The sequence below is a fragment of the Eschrichtius robustus genome, chromosome 11, assembly GCF_028021215.1.
Source record: "Eschrichtius robustus isolate mEscRob2 chromosome 11, mEscRob2.pri, whole genome shotgun sequence".
In the NCBI taxonomy this organism is placed as follows: domain Eukaryota; kingdom Metazoa; phylum Chordata; class Mammalia; order Artiodactyla; family Eschrichtiidae; genus Eschrichtius; species Eschrichtius robustus.
In genome coordinates, this window is record NC_090834.1 from 24,368,740 (window position 1) to 24,387,537 (window position 18,798).

General features: G+C 41.0%; 1 pseudogene; it reads left to right on the forward strand.

Annotated features, from left to right (window-relative positions):
- Positions 1–12,646: 12,646 nt before the first annotated feature.
- LOC137772157 (protein PRRC2C pseudogene) lies at positions 12,647–18,498 on the forward strand (annotated as a pseudogene).
- Positions 18,499–18,798: the final 300 nt, after the last annotated feature.

An 18,798-nucleotide genomic window follows, 5' to 3' on the forward strand; every position in this document is an offset into this window, starting at 1 on the left:
ATTATATGACTAATATCCTTATCCAAAATATATAATATCCAAAACATCCAAATCCAAACCATATAAACAGCTCATATAACTCAACATCAAAAAAACCAACAATGCAATTAAAAAATGGGCAGAAGACCTGAATGGACATTTTCCTAAAGAAGACATACAGATGGCCAACAGGCACACGAAATTATGCTCAACATTGCTAATCATCAGAGAAATGCAATTCAAAACCACAATGAGATATCACCTCACACCTGTCAGAATGGCTATCATCAAAAAACCACAAATAACAAATGTTGGAGAGGATGTGGAGACAAGGGAACGCTAGTGAACTGTTGGGGGGAATGTAAATTCGTGCAGCCACTATGGAAAATGGTATGGAGATTTCTCAAAAAACCGAAAATAGAATCTACCATATGATCCAGAAATCCAAACAAGATGAAAACATTAATTTGAAAAGATACATGCACCCCAATGTTCATAGTAGCATTATTTATAATTGCCAAGATATGGAAGCAACCTAAGTGTCCATCAACAGATGGTTGGATAAAGAATCTGTTATATATATATATATATATTTATATTTATATTCTATTGTGTGTATGTGCATCTATCTATCTATCTATCTACTATTACATATATATATGTAGTAGAATAGAGTATTACTCAGCCATAAAAAGGGATGAAATTTTGCCATTTGCAACAATGTGGATAGACCTGGAGGTTATTATGCTTAGTGAAGTAAGTCATACAGAAAAATACAAACACTGTATGTTATCACTTATATATGGAATCTGAAATATAAAACAAATGAATGAATATAACAAAACAGAGAAAGACTTATAGATTTAGAGAACAAACTAGTAGTTATCAGTGAGGAGAGGGAAGAGGGAGGGGCAAGATAGAGGTAGGGAATTAAGAGGTACAAACTACCATGTATAAAATAAGTAAGCTGCAAGGATATATTGTACAACACAGGGAATGTAGCCAATATTTTATAATAACTTTAAATGGAATATAATCTATAAAAATTGTGGATCACTGTGTTGTACACCTGAAACTAATGTAATATTGTAAATCAACTCTACCTTAATTAAAAAAAGACAGTGTGGTACTGGCATAAGAATAGACATATAGATCAATAAAACAGAGTTGCAAGTCCAGAAATAAACACATACATTTATGATCAACTGATTTTTTTGGTCATTTAAGATAAATTTTATTACATAAAGATTAAACTTCTGTTATGAGGAGATACATACAAGATTAAACACCTTTTCCCAATGAATCTGAATAAATGAATTTTACTGAATATATCTTCTAGAGTGCTTTTGATGCAGGTTGCTTCAAAAAAGAGTGAAATCATTTTGAATGTTAGAATTAAAACAATTTGCTAATTTATTGGTCCTATGACTCCTTTTATGTAATTAAGAATTCTTATGAAATAATATATTTACGTGCTTGGAAACACTCTCAAACTCCATTTTGTCTTGAACCTTATAACCTCATCTACCCATCATACATTCTTTTTTTAAAAACTATTTTTAAAAATTGATGTATAGTTGACTTACAATGTTACACTGGTTTCAAGTGTACAACATAGTGATTTGATATTTTTATACATTACAAAATGATCACCACATGATTAACTGATTTTTGACAAGGGTGCCAAGACAATTCGATGGGGGAAACTAGTCTTTTCAACAAATGGTGCTGAGAAAACTGGGTATTCATATGCAAAAGAGTGAAATTGGACCCCTATGTCATACCATATAAAAAATTAACTCAAGGTGGATCAATGACCTAAATGCTATAAAACTCTTAGAAAAAAACAGAGATGTAAATCTTTAAGACCATGGATTAAACAACTGTTTAATAGATATAACTTAGAGGGGTGGGATAAGGAGGGTGGGAGGGAGGCTCAAGAGGGAGGGGTTATGGGGATATATGTATACATGTAGCGGATTCACTTTGTTATACAGCAGAAACTAACACAACACTGTAAAGCAATTATACTCCAATAAAGATGTTAAAAAAAAAACCAAAACAGTTTAATAGATATAATGCCTAAAGCAAAGGCAACCAAAGCAAAAATAGATAAGTTGGACTTCATCAAAACTAAAGTCTTTTGTTCTTCAAAGGACACTATCAAAGTGAAAAGACAACCCAAATAATGGGAGGAAATATTTGCAAATCATATATCTGATAAGGGCCCAGTATCTGCAATATATAAAGAGCACTAACAATTCAACAACTAAAAGACAAATATCCCAATTTAAAAATGGGCAAAGGATTTGAATACTTTCTCCAAAGAAGATGTATAAATAGCCAATAAGTACATGAAAATATGCTCAACATTATTAGTCATTAGGAAAATGCAAATCAAAACTACAAAGTGATACCACTGTGAAGAGATACCACTTCACAGCCATTAAGATGGCTATAATCAAAATGACAGATGATTACATGTGTTGGCAAGGATATGGAGAAATTAGAACTCTCATGCATTGCTGATTGGAATGTAAAAGGATGCTGCCATTTTGGGAAAGAGTTTGGCATTTCTTCAAAAAATTAAACATAGAGTTACTATTATATGACCTAGCAACTTCACTTCTAGGTATGTACTCAAGATAATTAAAAACATTGTCCACACAAAAACGTGTACGTGGATGTTTATAGGAGCATTTTTTGTAATAGCCAACATGTGTGGAAACATCCAAATGTCCATCTACTCATGAATGAGTAAAAAAATGTGGCGTATCCATACAATGGAATATTATTCAACTACAAAAAGGAATGAAGTACTGATAGATGCTACAGCATGGATAAACCTTGAAAACATTATGCTAAGTGAAAGAAGCCAGACACTAAAGGCATCTATCCTATGATTTCATTTATATGAAATATCCATAATACACAGATCCATAGAGATAGAAAGTGATTGCCAGGGACCTGGCTGACAAGGAGAATGGAAAGTGACTGCTACTTGGTTTGGGTTTTCTCTTTGAGGTGATGGAAATGTTCTGGAGTTAGATCATGGCGATAGTCTCAAAATCTTGTGAATATACTAAAAACCACTGAATTGAATTTTATGGTATGTGAATTATATCTCAGTAAATTCTTTTATTTATATACTATTCTGTGAAGGCAAGTTGGGGTAGTAGAAAGAATGAGACAGAACTTTAGTATTAGATCCTGTTTAGAAACCTGGCTTTAGGAGAGTTTTTAATCTATCTGAGCTTTAGTCTCCACTTCTGAAAATTGAGGCATTAATACCAATCTTACATATTTTTATGTACATTAAATGAGAAATATATGTAAACTGTTTTGGGGGATGGGGTGGGTCTGACATATAGTAGGTGTATAACGCATGGTAATTTATTTCCTTCCTTCTTTCCTTCCTCTCTCCCTCCCTCCTTTCCTTCTTTCCTTCCTTCCTTCATACCGGATTAAGGCACTGGATCAGGAGAAAAGAAAATATAGGAGTCCTGCTATTGATATGGAGACGATAGTCTAACCCTCCCTATGAATTGGGGGCAGAAGACTGGGGGGATGGGGAACAACTCAGAGGGGAAAACTCTGATTTAAGCAGAAGTCTTCCATTCATTCATTGCAATGTGGAGCTCAGCCCAAGAGAGGGTCTGTAGGAAGTCATCAACTTTGCCTCTAGGAAGGAGGGAGCTATTAGCTACAGGGACAGCTGTTGACAAAACAAAGTTGTTCTTTGATTCCAGCCAGAAATGACTTGATTTTTCTTGAGGACAGGGACCACAAGAAAACTAGTTTTAAAACAATTCACTCCTTTGGGCTTCCCTCTCCTCCACCCCTTTCTCTGAAATTTTGGACTCCATTTCCTGGAAATGCGCACTTTGAAAAAACTCCATAGGTGATTCTAGAACAGTGCTTTTTAAAACTTTAATGTGTATTCAAATCACCTGGTGCATTTTGCTAACATGCAGTTTCTGATTCGCTAGGTCTGGTGTGGGGCCTGAGGCTCCTCATTTCTAACAGTCTCCCAGGTAATGCCAAGATGCTGCTGATCAATGGACCACACCTTGACTAGCAAAGGTTTAGCAGCTGATCTGCGTAAAACAGATTGAAGCTGAATGTTAGACTAATTGTTAAAGTTGAAAAAGCTGGGTTCTATGACTGTGCCGTGCACCCCAAACTTTCCAGTCTGCCTAGAGCTTATCTGCTGAAGCTCTTCATGCTGTGGAAAGTGTGGTGGGCACTTCAATACCTGGCTGCTTTCTCTGGGAAGGAGAGCTGTCAGAGAGGAGAGGGCAGCTGCTCTTCTAAGGTCAGAGTCTGAGAGGAGGTTCCCGGAAATTCACCAGAAGCAACCACTGGCGACTGCAGGGATCATCAGCCTGAGGTGCTTTAGGGTTTTTGATCCAGTCTCCTGGGTATGTCAGAGGTGTTTGGGATGCAACATGGGCATCATGGGGGAAAGAGCGCAGGCTTTAGAGTCAGAGAGGCCTCAGACCTCATTGTAACCTTGGATTGTACTTCACTTATGAATAAGAGAACTATCTGAGCCACAGTTCTCTTATTCATATAATGGAGTTTTAAAATAATACCAGCCTTGCAGGACTGTGTCAAGGTTTAAGAGATAATGCAGGTAATGTGCCTGCCACAATCAGTGCTCTGTAAGGAGTGGTTCTTAGCCACTGATGGCAGGTCACAGTGCAAATCTAAGAGGAAGGGCCACCAGGGAGAGGGAGAGGCCAGAGAATGTTTACTCTCATTTGTTTGCTCACAGTGGGTGCTTAAGTCAACACTGTTGATTTAGGGACTGATTGGGTTGTACCCTTTGGCTCTTTGGTTCAGGGTGGTGGATGTTATGCTTTTTTTAAAAATTAATTAATTAATTTATTTTTGGCTGCGTTGGGTCTTCGTTGCTGCGCGTGGGCTTTCTCTAGTTGCAGTGAGCGGGGGCTACTCTTTGTTGCGGTGCGCAGGCTTCTCTTGTTGCGGAGCACAGGCTCTAGGCGCACAGGCTTCAGTAGTTGTGGCACGCGGGCTCAGTAGTTGTGGCTCGCGGGGTCTAGAGTGCAGGCTCAGTAGTTGTGGAGCACAGGCTTAGTTGCTCCGCGGCCTGTGGGATCTTCCCGGAGCAGGGCTCGAACCCATGTCCCCTGCATTGGCAGGCGGATTCTTAACCACTGTGCCACCAGGGAAGCCTGATGTTATGCTTTTGAGGAAACTGTAGTGTGGATCCTTTTGCTTTAGAGGATTATCTAGTGGTCAATTTTTCAGAAGATGCAGACCATCCTTCTCATTCCCTGAAGCTTACACATCTTCATGACACACTATTATGTATGACATTAAGAATTTTCAAGCTGAACTGGCCCTAATCATTTAATCAAACTCTCTTGTTTACATCTGAGAAAACTGAACGCAGAAAGGTTAAACTTGCCTAAGGCTATATAGACCCACTTAGTGGCAAAGCTGGGCCTAGGACACCAACCCCCTAACCCCTACCAGCTCCTGGCTGGGTGTTTTCTACACTGTTCTGTCCTACTATCTAGTTAATACATGCTTGTTCCTACTTAGCATTTTAGATTCAGATGGGTCAAACTCAAGGCACAGTATGTTTTCATTTTAATATGACATGTGTATACTTTTGGGACTCTTGCCCAGTCTATTTGCATTTTGCGGAATTTGGAGAGAAGTTTACTATTGCAATAGTTCATTGTTATATCTTTGGTCAAGACTTTTTGTTGGTCACATCTGTGTCTTTAATCCTAAATTGTGCGTCCAGAGCACAGTTGGATTGGTTCAATGCTTTACCCACATGGCCTCATTTGCATCTTTGGTCAGTGGACTAGGGTTGGGGGCGTTGAGTAAGCTCTCACGGTCACACTGCTTTAGGGAAAAGTAACCCCTGCCTTATAGTCAGCTGTTGCCAAACTCCAGGCTGACGACAGTCTTGATCAACGTTCACTTGTCTTCATGGAATGAGAGAAATGAGAGTAAGATGGTATGATTTTAAAAGAGAACACAAAAATTTATTTAATTTAAAGATCTGCCTTTTATTCCAACATTACAGCTTTTTGACATTTTATTATTAAAATGTCCTTTTTCTTAAATGAAAATACTGTCCTCGTAGATTGTAGATAGTAGAACCCCCTCCCACTCATCTGTTTATTTTTAAAATGTCCTTATTTGGCAAAGTAAGAAAAAAGTTGGCTTTATTTGGAAAGATTGGCACCCTCTCTAGGTCCCTGAAATCCAAAGTCTGGAAACCACGGTCTGTGAAGACTTTGCATCATATCTTCCCCAACTGCCTTGTGGTGAGAAGCTGGGATTGCTGGCTTTTAAGTAGGAACTGGAAAGCTGTCTCAGGGTGAGTGTCAAAGAACTCTTTCTCATTGAGTGCGAGGCTGAAGCTTTTAATGGATTCCAACATTAGAATCCACAGTCCCCCCAAATTGAAAATTGGTTTCATTCGTTTTTGAGGGCACTTCGTGGTCTGGTTTGGTGGGTGAAGAAGTGAAATGAGACAAGAAGAGAAGTCCAGGCTCAGTGCTCCCCAACCCCCAGCAGACGAGGGACTCGAAACAGCATCCCCGGCAGAGGGAGGAGGAAGGTTTGGACACCCTTTTCACGTGGCCGGCCAGCATGCATTTGAAACCATGCCCCACAGCGTTAACAGAAACTGGTGACTAACAGAAATATTTGAGCTTATCTTGCAGGACAGCAGGTAAGGGAATAGCTTGTTAAAACCCCCCCTCTTGTTAAAGCCTGCCCTCTCTGAGCAAGCGCAAGCGCAAGCTCGCCTTAATTATTTTGTTGCCGATTGCATACCCTTGAAGCTTCACGTAGCCTAGGAATTTGGAGTCAATTCTTGTCCAGTTCGAGTCAGCTAAGACTAGTTGGGACCACTGACCCTAAAACTGGACCTGGGTAGAACACAGATTACCTCACCTTTTTCCTACTTCCAGTCATCTTTCCTCATGCCTAAGACCACCGTGCTTCTTTATCCTGTAAATATTTCAAGCCCCTCGCCTTTGGCGAGGCAGATCTGAGAGTCCTCCCATCTCCTCATTTGGCTGCCTCGTGAATAAACCCTTTCTTTGTTACAGACCTCAGCATTTCAGCATTTAGCTTGCTGCACATTGTGCAAATGAACCTGGTTTGGTGAATGGTTTCTCCCCAGAGAGGCAAGAGCTCTGCCTGAGAGGCGGTGCATTGCAAGGTGCTTGGAGAGAGTTTAGCAAGCCTTGGTCAATAACCTCTGGAAACAATTGGCTCTCCCTTTAGTTCCTGTTAGCTAGACTTTGAAATTTCTTTGCAGGGTGAAGTATTTATCAAGAAATTCAAATTCTTTTTTTTTTTTTTTAATTTATTTTATTTATTTATTTATTTTTGGCTGCATTGGGTTTTCGTTGCTGCACGCGGGCTTTCTCTAGTTGCAGCGAGGCGGGGGGCTACTCTTCGCTGCGGTGCGCAGGCTCCCCATTGCGGTGGCTTCTCCTGCTATGGAGCACGGGCTCCGGGCACGCAGGCTTCAGTAGTTGTGGCACGCGGGCTCTAGAGCACAGGCTCAGTAGTTGTGGTGCACGGGCCTAGCTGCTCCGCGGCATGTGGGATCCTCCCGGACCTGGGCTCGAACCTGTATCCCCTGCATTGGCAGGCGGATTCTTAACCACTGAGCCACCAGGGAAGCCCAAGAAATTCAAATTCTTGTTCCTACTGTTTAACTGGACAGCTCAATAGTGAAAAAATACAGGATGGTTTAATCAGTGGGGCGTGACTTGGGACTCCCTGGATGAGCCACGGATCTATGTGGTCCTCTGATGAGAGAGTGATGGAGACAGCTCTCCAAAGGTAAAGTCAAGGAAAGTTGCTACTTATGGGAATTCCCTTACATCCAATTCTTTAAAAGTGTATTGATTTTCTAAAATCCTACCTTATGCATATAAGATTTCCGGTAGCTAACAGAAATATAAGATTTAAAAAATAAGAAATTAAGGATCTAAGGGTAATAAGAGTAGAAAGAATAACACGGTAAGAGGAAGGTGGGGTTCATTATTTTAGAGATGTTGGCTGTTTCTCTGGGTTTGATACTGTTGTAGGCACTGAGGGAATGACAAACCCCTGCTCCAATGGAGTTTATGATGTGCTGATGTAATATACAACCCTATTGAAACACAGCCCTGAATCCAGCCCATAACTTTCCCTTTTCAATATCATTTCATTAGTTGAGTCACAAGAACATCCTTTAATTCATTTAATTCTGTTAGATGCTACTAACTTGTGCCATTAATTGTAAACTCTGATTGTTTTCCTTTTGTACTGATTTGATACGATGTAGCAACATTTTAAATATTATTACCGATACTGTAGCTTCTTATCTTTCCTAAAAACAAAACAAATAGCAGTATCTACTCTCCTGATAACAAATAGGCTCTATTTTTAGCCTGTGTACAAATGCAGTTTTGTCACTTATGTAATTTGTTATTGATACAATATTTGTAGCACTGTTTCCTGAAACTTTGAGAAACATTGACTTAAGAAATTAAAGTCTTATTCTAACATATCTTTCAGTTGAGAATTACCATTTCGAAGATGCTTTTAAAAAAATAACATATAAGGGCTATTTAAAAAAAAATTTATTGGAGTATAGTTGATTTACAACGTTGTGTTAGTTTCAGTTATACAGCATAGTGATTCAGTTATACATATACATATATTCATTCTTTTTCAGATTCTTTTCCCATATAGGTTATTACAGAATACTGAATAGAGTTCCCTGTGCTATACAGTAGTCCTTGTTAGTTATCTATTTTATATGTAGTAGTATGTGTATGTTAATCCCAAGCTCCTAATTTATCCCTCCCCCCCAAGTATAAGGGCTATTTTTAAATGATGATTGAAATTGAAACATAAAATCTAAAAATTCTAATGGAACATGTGGATCCTAAGAATACAATAGATGCCATTTGGAGATATACTGATTTATTTAAATTATTTATAATGTATTGATTATTAATGATAATATAATATTGCCATATTTTAAGAACTGATACAAATATTATCAGTTTTATTATTTGGCATAAAGAAAATTATGTGAAAGATAATATATTCCTTTTATCTTGAATAAAATTTTGAATGCTTACAATATATACTCTCAAGCCAAAGATTCTGATCTAGTTGGTATGCAGTGGAGCCCAGACATCAGCATTTTGAAAACTCTGCAGGTATTCTCAGGTGCAGCCAGAGTTGAGAACAGCTCTGTCGGATGGCATGGAGAAAGCAAAAATAAATCGGCATGTATCGTGCTCTGAAGGGCCTGGTGACAAGTGAGGACAGGGAAAGGAGTGACTATTTTTAAGCCCTCTTGAGGCAGACCTTGCTTTGCATCTGTTTTATTTAATCTTCACAACAATCCCGTGAGCTAGGAACCATCACTCCCATCTTACAGGAATTGAGACCCAGTGATATTAAGTGAATTGACCAGAAGCTAGTAAGTAAAGGAGCTGAGATTTAAAAACATTTATGTCTACTCCATCTTGTTACAAAAAAAATGATTTGGGGCTACAAGCTGGGATTTGAAATCAGGCCTTTCCATTTTGGCTGTGGGTTCCCACCAGCTTGACATCCCACTATACAAGATTCTACCAGCAGAAAGTGATTTGGTTCAGGCATAACAAGAACATTATCTTGATCTTCTGAAATTGGTGCTCTGGGACTTTTATTTAATTAGTACTTCTCAGGATCTCTCATATTTATTAACTATGAGTAATAAGAGTGCTGTTTTATTGTAGGTGGAAATAAGCTTTCTTGTGTTTTATGCTGAGAGAATAAGTGCTATTATCTTTATTTGTTTATTCTAGAGCAGTAGTTCCCACCTGGGGCTGATTTTGCCACCCACGGGGTATTTGGCAATGTCTGGAGGCATTTTTTTGCTGCCACAACTGGTGGAGGGGGTGCTACTGGTGAGTAGTAGAGGCCAGGGGTGCTGCAAACATTCTACAGTGCACAGGACAACCCTCACGACCAACAGTTATCCAGACCCAAGTGTCAGTAGTGCTGAGGTTGTGAAAACCTGCTCTAGAGGAAAGGAATTACCTGGTATGTGAAATATTAGTGACTTTTAATAACAACCAATAAATACCATTTATTAAACTTCCATGGCGTTTTGAACCCTTCAGTTGATCAGTCAGCATTTATGTTCTTGGTATCACGTCCAAAGGTCCATTAAAAATGGTTTTTGACCTCAGGAAGCCTACACTCCAATGGGAAACCAAGAAAGTTCTGAAAACTTGAGCAGCTGTCAAAAGCTGTCAAAATCATAGGCTATACAATGGAAAGGAGATACACACAGTGGCGAGGAAGACGGTCCCTTCTGTGTGAGTGGTTAAGAGCAGGATTTCTGAAGTTGGGAAGAAAGATCTTTGTTGCATTCCTGATTCACCTTTTGCTATCCATGTGACCTCAGACCAATATGTTGAACTGCTCTGATAATTCCTCCTCCATAAGATGAGGATAATGGTAGCACCCGTATCATAAGGTTGTCGGGAGATTTTAATGAGATAATATTGACACATGTGGAGCACAACGCCCGGCAGAGAGGCACTCAATAAAGTCTTGCTTTCCTTGTTGTTATTCTTACTGGAGAGAGTCCACTGAGTGGGGCCTAGGAGCTGCCCACACTTCCTCCAGAGGAGAATTCCTCCTTGAGCAATGACAGGCGAGTCAGGGCTGCAGGGGCTTCACTTGGGCTCTAGGACGCACCCTGCCCAGCTGGTAATTCGCTGCTTGCTGCAGCTGAACTGGGGTGGCGCTGGGCTTGATTGGCTGGGGGAGGTGGGAAAGAGGATAGATAGCGAGTTCTCTTTTCCTGTGAAAGTCTGTAAACTGAAAACATTCATTGCAGTCTGCAGAGCAGAAGCAGTGTGGGGAGAGGTGTGTGAATGTCTCCATCTGTGAATGAAACACATGATTTAGAGCCGAGGCTGCTCCAGACTTCTTCCCCAGGCAGGACATGAGCTCTCTAGAACTCTCTAGGGGAGGTGATAGGCTGGCTTGCCCCCAGTCACTCAGGTGAGGACAAAGGGTGGGGTGTTCATGCCCCGGATACCTGCCAGCTTCTCTGCTAATGAGGTCATTCTGGCTCTTTGCCTTTGTTTGACATGGATTTTACCAGAGAAGGGCACCCCATCTTTATCCATTGTTGTCCACACCCTTACTGGCTTCCTGTGTTTTGTAAACATAGATATTTTTAGTTTTCTTTCACTGGTATTATTCCAACCCCATGCCCTTGTGCCTTCTTTGTCCAGAACAATCCTCCTCCAGTGCAGGGAGGGCCGTGTTTTGATGCATGCAGGTGGGGGGCCTTCAGCTACATCTAATGGTCCCCCTTGTTGCCTGCTGTCTCAGAATGTTCCCTTCATTCTGTGGTGGACTTGAGCTTTCCTTGGCTTATTTCAGCTTCTGCCACTTGACTCCTTTTGTTGGCCGCCTTCTGTTTCAGGTCTTAGGGGAAGGCTGCTGGAGGGTGGGTGGGAGAAGGATGGGGACCTCCCTCAAGAGAGGCTGAGGGACATGGCAGCTCTTGTTCACACAGGTCCACATTTATTTATCTTGTAATATCCTTTGGATATTCCCTGTCTTGATCTACAGTAGGAACTTCCTGGAGGCTTGTGCCCAAGAGAGGGGTAAGCGCAGGACTCAGAAGATGGCGGTGAAGCACAGTCTTGAGTGTTTGTGGGGACACTGGCTGCCTCAGGCCTAGCATGTAGATTTATCTACCGGGCAGCTCAGGCCTGGCACTGCTGGCAGTTTATCACATCAGGGCTCTGCTTAGAATCAGCAACGCCAGGGCCTTAGGATTGTGTGCTACTGCCCCCAGAATCTTGCTCACCTTCATTTCCCTAGATTGCTCTACATATACCATCACCCCTAGGCTGGTACCCTGACACGTCATTCTCATCTCCTTCTCCACACTTAGCTTATGTTTTCCAGGTTGTGCTTAAAAGAGCACAGGCCTTAGAGTAGGTTTCAAGTTGCTGCTCTCCCACCTACTAGTGTGTGACTTGCTGTCTGAGGCTGAGTATTTTTGTTTGTCTCTGATTCATAGCCCTGCTGTGACAATCAATTCAATAATTGTTATTTGAGTGCCTAGTATGTGTCAGGCACTGTGCTCAGCCCGGGGGTGGTGGGGGCAGTGGGCAAAGACCAGCACCCAGCACCCAGTCCCTGATTCTGAATTTCGTTTAGTGTTGGGAGGTAGGTCCATAAGCAGGTAGCTTCAAAGTAATGGGTAAATGCTAAGATAGAGGTAAGCACAGGATGCTTTAGGAGTACAAATGAAGGGCAAGAATGATTTTTGGAGTAAACAGTAGATGAGATGTTTTGAAGGATGGGGGGAGATGACCCAGACAAGTGGGGGAGGTGGGGGGAGGTTTTCCTGGATGAGAGAAGTGTGGCGGATGAAACAGCATGCTGTGAGCAGAGAATTACTGAGACATAATGTTCAGTACAAGGATTGATGGGGCTGATGCTGCAGACTGAATAGAGGCCAAGTAATGGGAGGCCTTGTAGGTCATGCCAAGAATTTAAAACTCTATCCTATAGGCAGTGGGTTTTAAAGCAGGAGAGTGACATGGCCAGATCTTGGTTTGGATCACACACTTCAGCGATTATGTGGGGAACGGATGTGAGAGTGAAAAGTCTGGAATTAGGAGTCCAGTTAGGAGGCTGTCTCAATAGTCCAGGTGAGTGATGATGAATTACCACACAATTCATCACCAGCAGGTGCAGGGCATAGAGAGGAGGGGATAGATTTTAAAAATCAGGGCAATAAAAAGAGCAGATCTTAGAGGCAGATTGCTGAGGAGAGGGTGGGGTTAAGGATGACTGGAAGGGCGGATGATGGTGCCGTTGACTAAGATGGGGAACACAGGAGGATCAGGTTTGGGGTAAGAGTGGAGAGGATGTGTGAAAATGAGTATACTACCCAAAGCAATCTACAGATTCAAAGCAATCCCTATCAAATTACCAATGGCATTTTTTACGGAGCTAGAACAAATCATCTTAAAATTTGTATGGAGACACAAAAGACCCCGAATAGCCAAAGCAGTCTTGAGGCAAAAAAATGGAGCTGGAGGAATCAGACTCCCTGACTTCAGACTATACTACAAAGCTACAGTAATCAAGACAATATGGTACTGGCACAAAAACAGAAACATAGATCAATGGAACAAGATAGAAAGCCCAGAGATTAACCCACGCACCTATGGTCAACTAATCTATGACAAAGGAAGCAAAGATATACAATGGAGAAAAGACAGTCTCTTCAATAAGTGGTGCTGGGAAAACTGGACAGCTACATGTAAAAGAATGAAATTAGAATACTCCCTAACACCATACACAAAAATAAACTCAAAATGGATTAGAGACCTAAATATAAGACTGGACACTATAAAACTCTTAGAGGAAAACATAGGAAGAACACTCTTTGACATAAATCACAGCAAGATCTTTTTTGATCCACCTCCTAGAGTAATGGAAATAAAAACAAAAATAAACAAGTGGGACCTAATGAAACTTCAAAGCTTTTGCACAGCAAAGGAAACCATAAACAAGACGAAAAGACAACCCTCAGAATGGGAGAAAATATTTGCAAATGAATCAACGGACAAAGGATTAATCTCCAAAATATATAAACAGCTCATTCAGCTCAATATCAAAGAAACAAACACCCCAATCCAAAAATGGGCAGAAGACCTAAATAGACATTTCTCCAAAGAAGACATACAGACGGCCACGAAGCACATGAAAAGATGCTCAACATCACTAATTATTAGAGAAATGCACATCAAAACTACAATGAGGTATCACCTCACACCAGTTAGAATGGGCATCATCAGAAAATCTACAAACAACAAATGCTGGAGAGGGTGTGGAGAAAAGGGAACCCTCTTGCACTGTTGGTGGGAATGTAAATTGATACAGCCACTATGGAGAACAATATGGAGGTTCCTTAAAAAACTAAAAATAGAATTACCATATGACCCAGCAATCCCACTACTGGGCATATACCCAGAGAAAACCGTAATTCAAAAAGACACATGCACCCGAATGTTCATTGCAGCACTATTTACAATAGCCAGGTCATGGAAGCAACCTAAATGCCCATCAGCAGACGAATGGATAAAGAAGTTGTGGTACATATATACAATGGAATATTACTCAGCCATAAAAAGGAACGAAATTGAGTCATTTGTTGAGACATGGATGGATCTAGAGACTGTCATACAGAGTGAAGTAAGTCAGAAAGAGAAAAACAAATATCGTATATTAATGCATGTATGTGGAACCTAGAAAAATGGTACAGATGAGCCAGTTTGCAGGGCAGAAGTTGAGACACAGATGTAGAGAATGGACATATGGACATCAAGGGGGGAAAACTGCGGTGAGGTGGGGATGGTGGTGTGCTGAATTGGGTGATTGGGATTGACATGTATACACTGATGTGTATAAAATTGATGCCTAATAAGAACCTGCAGTATAAAAAAACAAACAAAACAACTAATACTAAACTTTCATTGGGTTATTTGTATGGAAATATGTTAATATAAATGTTTCAGACATTACATGAAATTTCTAAAAATCTTGTATTTGTATGGAAATATGTATGGAAATATGTTAATATAAATGTTTCAGACATTACATGAAATTTCTAAAAATCTTATATTTGTATTTGTATGGAAATATGTATGGAAATATGTTAATATAAATGTTTCAGACATTACATGAAATTTCTAAAAATCTTATATGTTCTGGTATAATGTTATAAGTAATAATCCTAGTTATTACTTTAAAATGTATATCTCAGAAATAACTAATTTTCTTGTCAACTGCATTATTATGAACTTTCGTCAAATCTTTAACCGTGGTCATTTTTAAGTCTTTTGTCATTTACAGACAGTTCTGGGTGTACTCTGATGATTTTGCAAATATGTTCCTATAAAAGGGTTTCATCTTCAAGAAATTCATGGAAAAGACTCTGACAAGTACAGGTTTCTGGTAACTGACTGTACTGCTGAACTGAATGAATAAGCATTTTCAGAACTCTAATGAAAAACTGATGAACTCATAAAAGTGCTAACAAAAGATCAAGATGAAAAAAAAAAATTAATTACATGGGACTGAGTGAACTGATGAGGATGAGTATAATTTTTGTGACTTTCTGTCTGAATTAAAAAAAAAAAAAATCCCACAAGGACTCAGAGGCAAAGAATATACAAATCAATTTTCACTGCAAAGTAAAGGAGCTGTTACAGTGGAGGATTACTGGACTGAATGTCAATATTATGACATAGTATGAGTGTGTTTCATGTTTGGTAATTGCAATCATTGTTGCTTTTGTTGTGGTCATCCATGTACAATACTTGGTGTCTGTCTATTTATCCCTTGTAAAAATAAAATACAGTGTGTGTGTGTGAAAAAAAAAAAAAAAAAAAAAAAACTCCAAGGAAAGCCAGAGGAGGGATTAGGGTTCATAATAAATTTTACAAGCTTTGGGCAGTGAAGAAAACTCCAGAGTGTTATGAGGTGTTAAATAAATTGAATTGGCTAAAAAAAAAAAAAAAGAAGAAATTACGTAAAAGTCAGGAGAAGAGAAATGGTTAAGAAAAAATATAATCTGTCATGTTAAAGACATTCGGCACTTGCCTAGACTCACAGGTAACATGAGAGAACATGAGAGCTGGCTTGTGAGAGCTAACCTTGTTCCAATTCCCTCACTGTCTTGATGAAAAGCTTTGAGGCTCAAAGAAGGAAGTGACCCTGCCAGAAGCATACCATGAATCCGTGATGAAAGGGAGACTCCTTGGCTTCTGTAGAGCCATGCCTCTGTGCACAAGGTATTAAAGAAGCATTCATTAAATGCCCCTTTACCTAACAACGTGGAGCTTAAAAAAAAAAAAAAAAAAGAGTGGAGAGGATGAGTTCAGCTTGAGACAGGTCTAGTTTGAGATGCCTGTGAAATGTTCCAGTGGAGATGCCTAGCACAGAGTTGTATACCCAAGTCTGATGTTCAGGAAGGAAATCCAGGCTGGGATATAGACTTGTGAGTTACCTGAATATAGGTGATAGTGAAAACTTCAACATTGAATGCTGTTGTCCAAGAACACCGTGTGGAATGTGAAGAGTAGTAGTTTAAGGGCTGATTGACAGGGAACCCCAATGATTAAGTGGTGGGTGGAGGAGGATTCCAAAGTGGAGACCCACACCTGTGTAGAAAGGATGGCGTTACAGTCGTGAGGGAGTAGACAGTTTTAAGAAAGAGAAAGTGAATAATAGAGTCAAGTGCATCAATAAGAAAAGTATAGAAAGCTCTCCACTGGATTTGGCAATAGGAAGGTATTGATGATTTTTGAGACCGAGGAGTGGTGACTAGGGGATCAGAGACTGCAGTGCATTGAATTGGGGAGGGAAGGAAGTGGGGAGAGCAGTATAGATTTTAATAAAGGAGGAAGAAGGGAGATAATGTGGGGCTGGGAGACCCAAGTGAAAGAAGGTTTTTGTTTGTTTTTTAAATTTATTTATTTATTTATTTATGGCTGTGTTGGGTCTTCGTTTCTGTGCTAGGGCTCTCTCTAGTTGTGGCGAGCCGGGGCCACTCTTCATCGTGGTGCGCGGGCCTCTCACTATTGCGGCCTCTCTTGTTGCGGAGCACAGGCTCCAGACGCGCAGGCTCAGTAGTTGTGGCTCACGGGCCCAGTTGCTCCGCAGCATGTGGGATCTTCCCAGACCAGGGCTCGAACCCGTGTCCCCTGCATTGGCAGGCAGATTCTCAACCACTGCACCACCAGGGAAGCCCTGTTTGTTTTTAAAATGTTGCAATACTTGAATGTGTTCATAGGGTAAGAGGCAGGAAAACACTAGAGAAGGAGAGGTTGGAAGATAAGAAGTGAATACAACCGCATCACACCCTCCTAATATTTGTAACGTGAAACCCCAGACAAGCAGCCTGCCTTCTGCAAGTCATTTTTCACAGTTAAGCTGTATGCCTTTGCTCATCACCCAGCAGCAACAGAGCCCACGAGTCTACATGTCTCAGTCTGCAGCAGCTCAAATCCCAGCTTTCTATATGGACTCAAGTCATTATTCAATACTGAACATGCACGATTGGCTCCACCATCCTTGGCTCAGCAATGAGGCTTCCAACAAGGTCTTTCTCAGCCAAACTCAGTCCAGCAGATTCCAATCCCTCTTTATGCACCACTGCAAGGACAGCATCCAGCCCTACTGGGTGCTAGACCTGCTGTTTCCCAGGCTCAGGCATTATTTAGTTCTTCACTTCAACTGTATGTATCTCAGCCAGCCTTTATTCAAAGCAGTCTATCCCTGCTGTCTATGGTCCTTTCTGGTACTGCCATCCGCAACTTTCCAGCTGTCCAACTCCGGAAACCTGCCAAGGCACAATTGGGTCTTGCCTTTCAACAAACTTCAAATATGCAGCCTATTCCTGTATTGTATGAACATCAGCTGGGTCAGGCATCAGGACTAGGAGGTTCCCAACTGACTGATACACATCTTCTCCAGGCTAGAGCGGATCTTACCCAGGCTTCAAATCTTTATTCCGGACAAATACAACAGCCTGGTCAGACAAATTTTTATAACACTGCCCAGTCACCGAGGGCTCTCCAGCGGGTTACAGTACCTTTACCAGCATTCCAGCTTTTCTTGCCTGATTTTGGGTCTACGGGACAGCCTTTAACTGCTCTGCTTCAGACTCTTTAGCCCCCATTACAGCACGCCACCCCACAAGTGCAGGCACAGAGCATGAGTCGTCCTGCGCAAATAAGCCAGCCTTTCAGAGGATTAATTCCTGCTGGAACTCAGCACAGCATGATCACAACTGCAGTAAAAAATGTCTGAAAAGGAACTAAAAGCCTTAGGAAGTGGCACTGATATAAAACCAGGTGTACCTCCAATCAGCAGTAGAAGCACCACACCAGCGTCTAGTCCCTTCCGGGCTACTTCCACAAGTCTGAACAGACAGTCCAGCAAAACAAACAGCATTGTCTATGAGAAGCTGTCCCAGTCAGCCCCTGCCACTGTGAGAATGACACAACCATTTCCTACACAGTTTGCGCCCAGAAGAGAGCTGTGAGGACAGGACTCAGCCACAAGATGTTTGGTCCTAGGTGCTGGCAGAGAGCAGAGGTTTTTCAGTCCATGTGGTGGTTCTTCGCTGAACAGCAACAGAGCAAACAGATAGGAGGCAAAGTCCAGAAAGTGGACAGTGGTTCCAGTAAACCTCCTGAAACACTGACTGACCCTCCTGGTCAGGAAAAAGCTCAAGAAAAGCCACCCCCTGCACCCACCATAGCCACCAAACCTGTTAGAACTGGACCAGTTAAACCTCAGGCAATCAAAATGGAAGAAACAAAGTCTCAGAAATGTGGTTTATTGCAAGGGTTGGGGGAGGGGACAGGGGAAAGAGGGAGAATGAAGTCAGATAATGCCAGCAGCCAAGGGTAAAATGGTCTGTGACATTATCCTGTCCAGAGCTTGGAGGTGCACAAGGGACGTAGGAGCAATTTACAGTGACACACAGCTGCTGCCCCAGGAAAACGAGGCTTTGCCAGCTCGCACCTACTATGTAACATGCACTCTGGATGGCCATGCATCTTCAACCAGAATTTATCCACGAATATGTGCACACATTCCTTACGTGCATATAATTTAGAACTAAAATCCTTATGGTTAGATGACACACCAGAAATATGAGAGAAATGACACCACAGAGGAATAGCTTAGCCTGAACAATGTGGTGGTCTC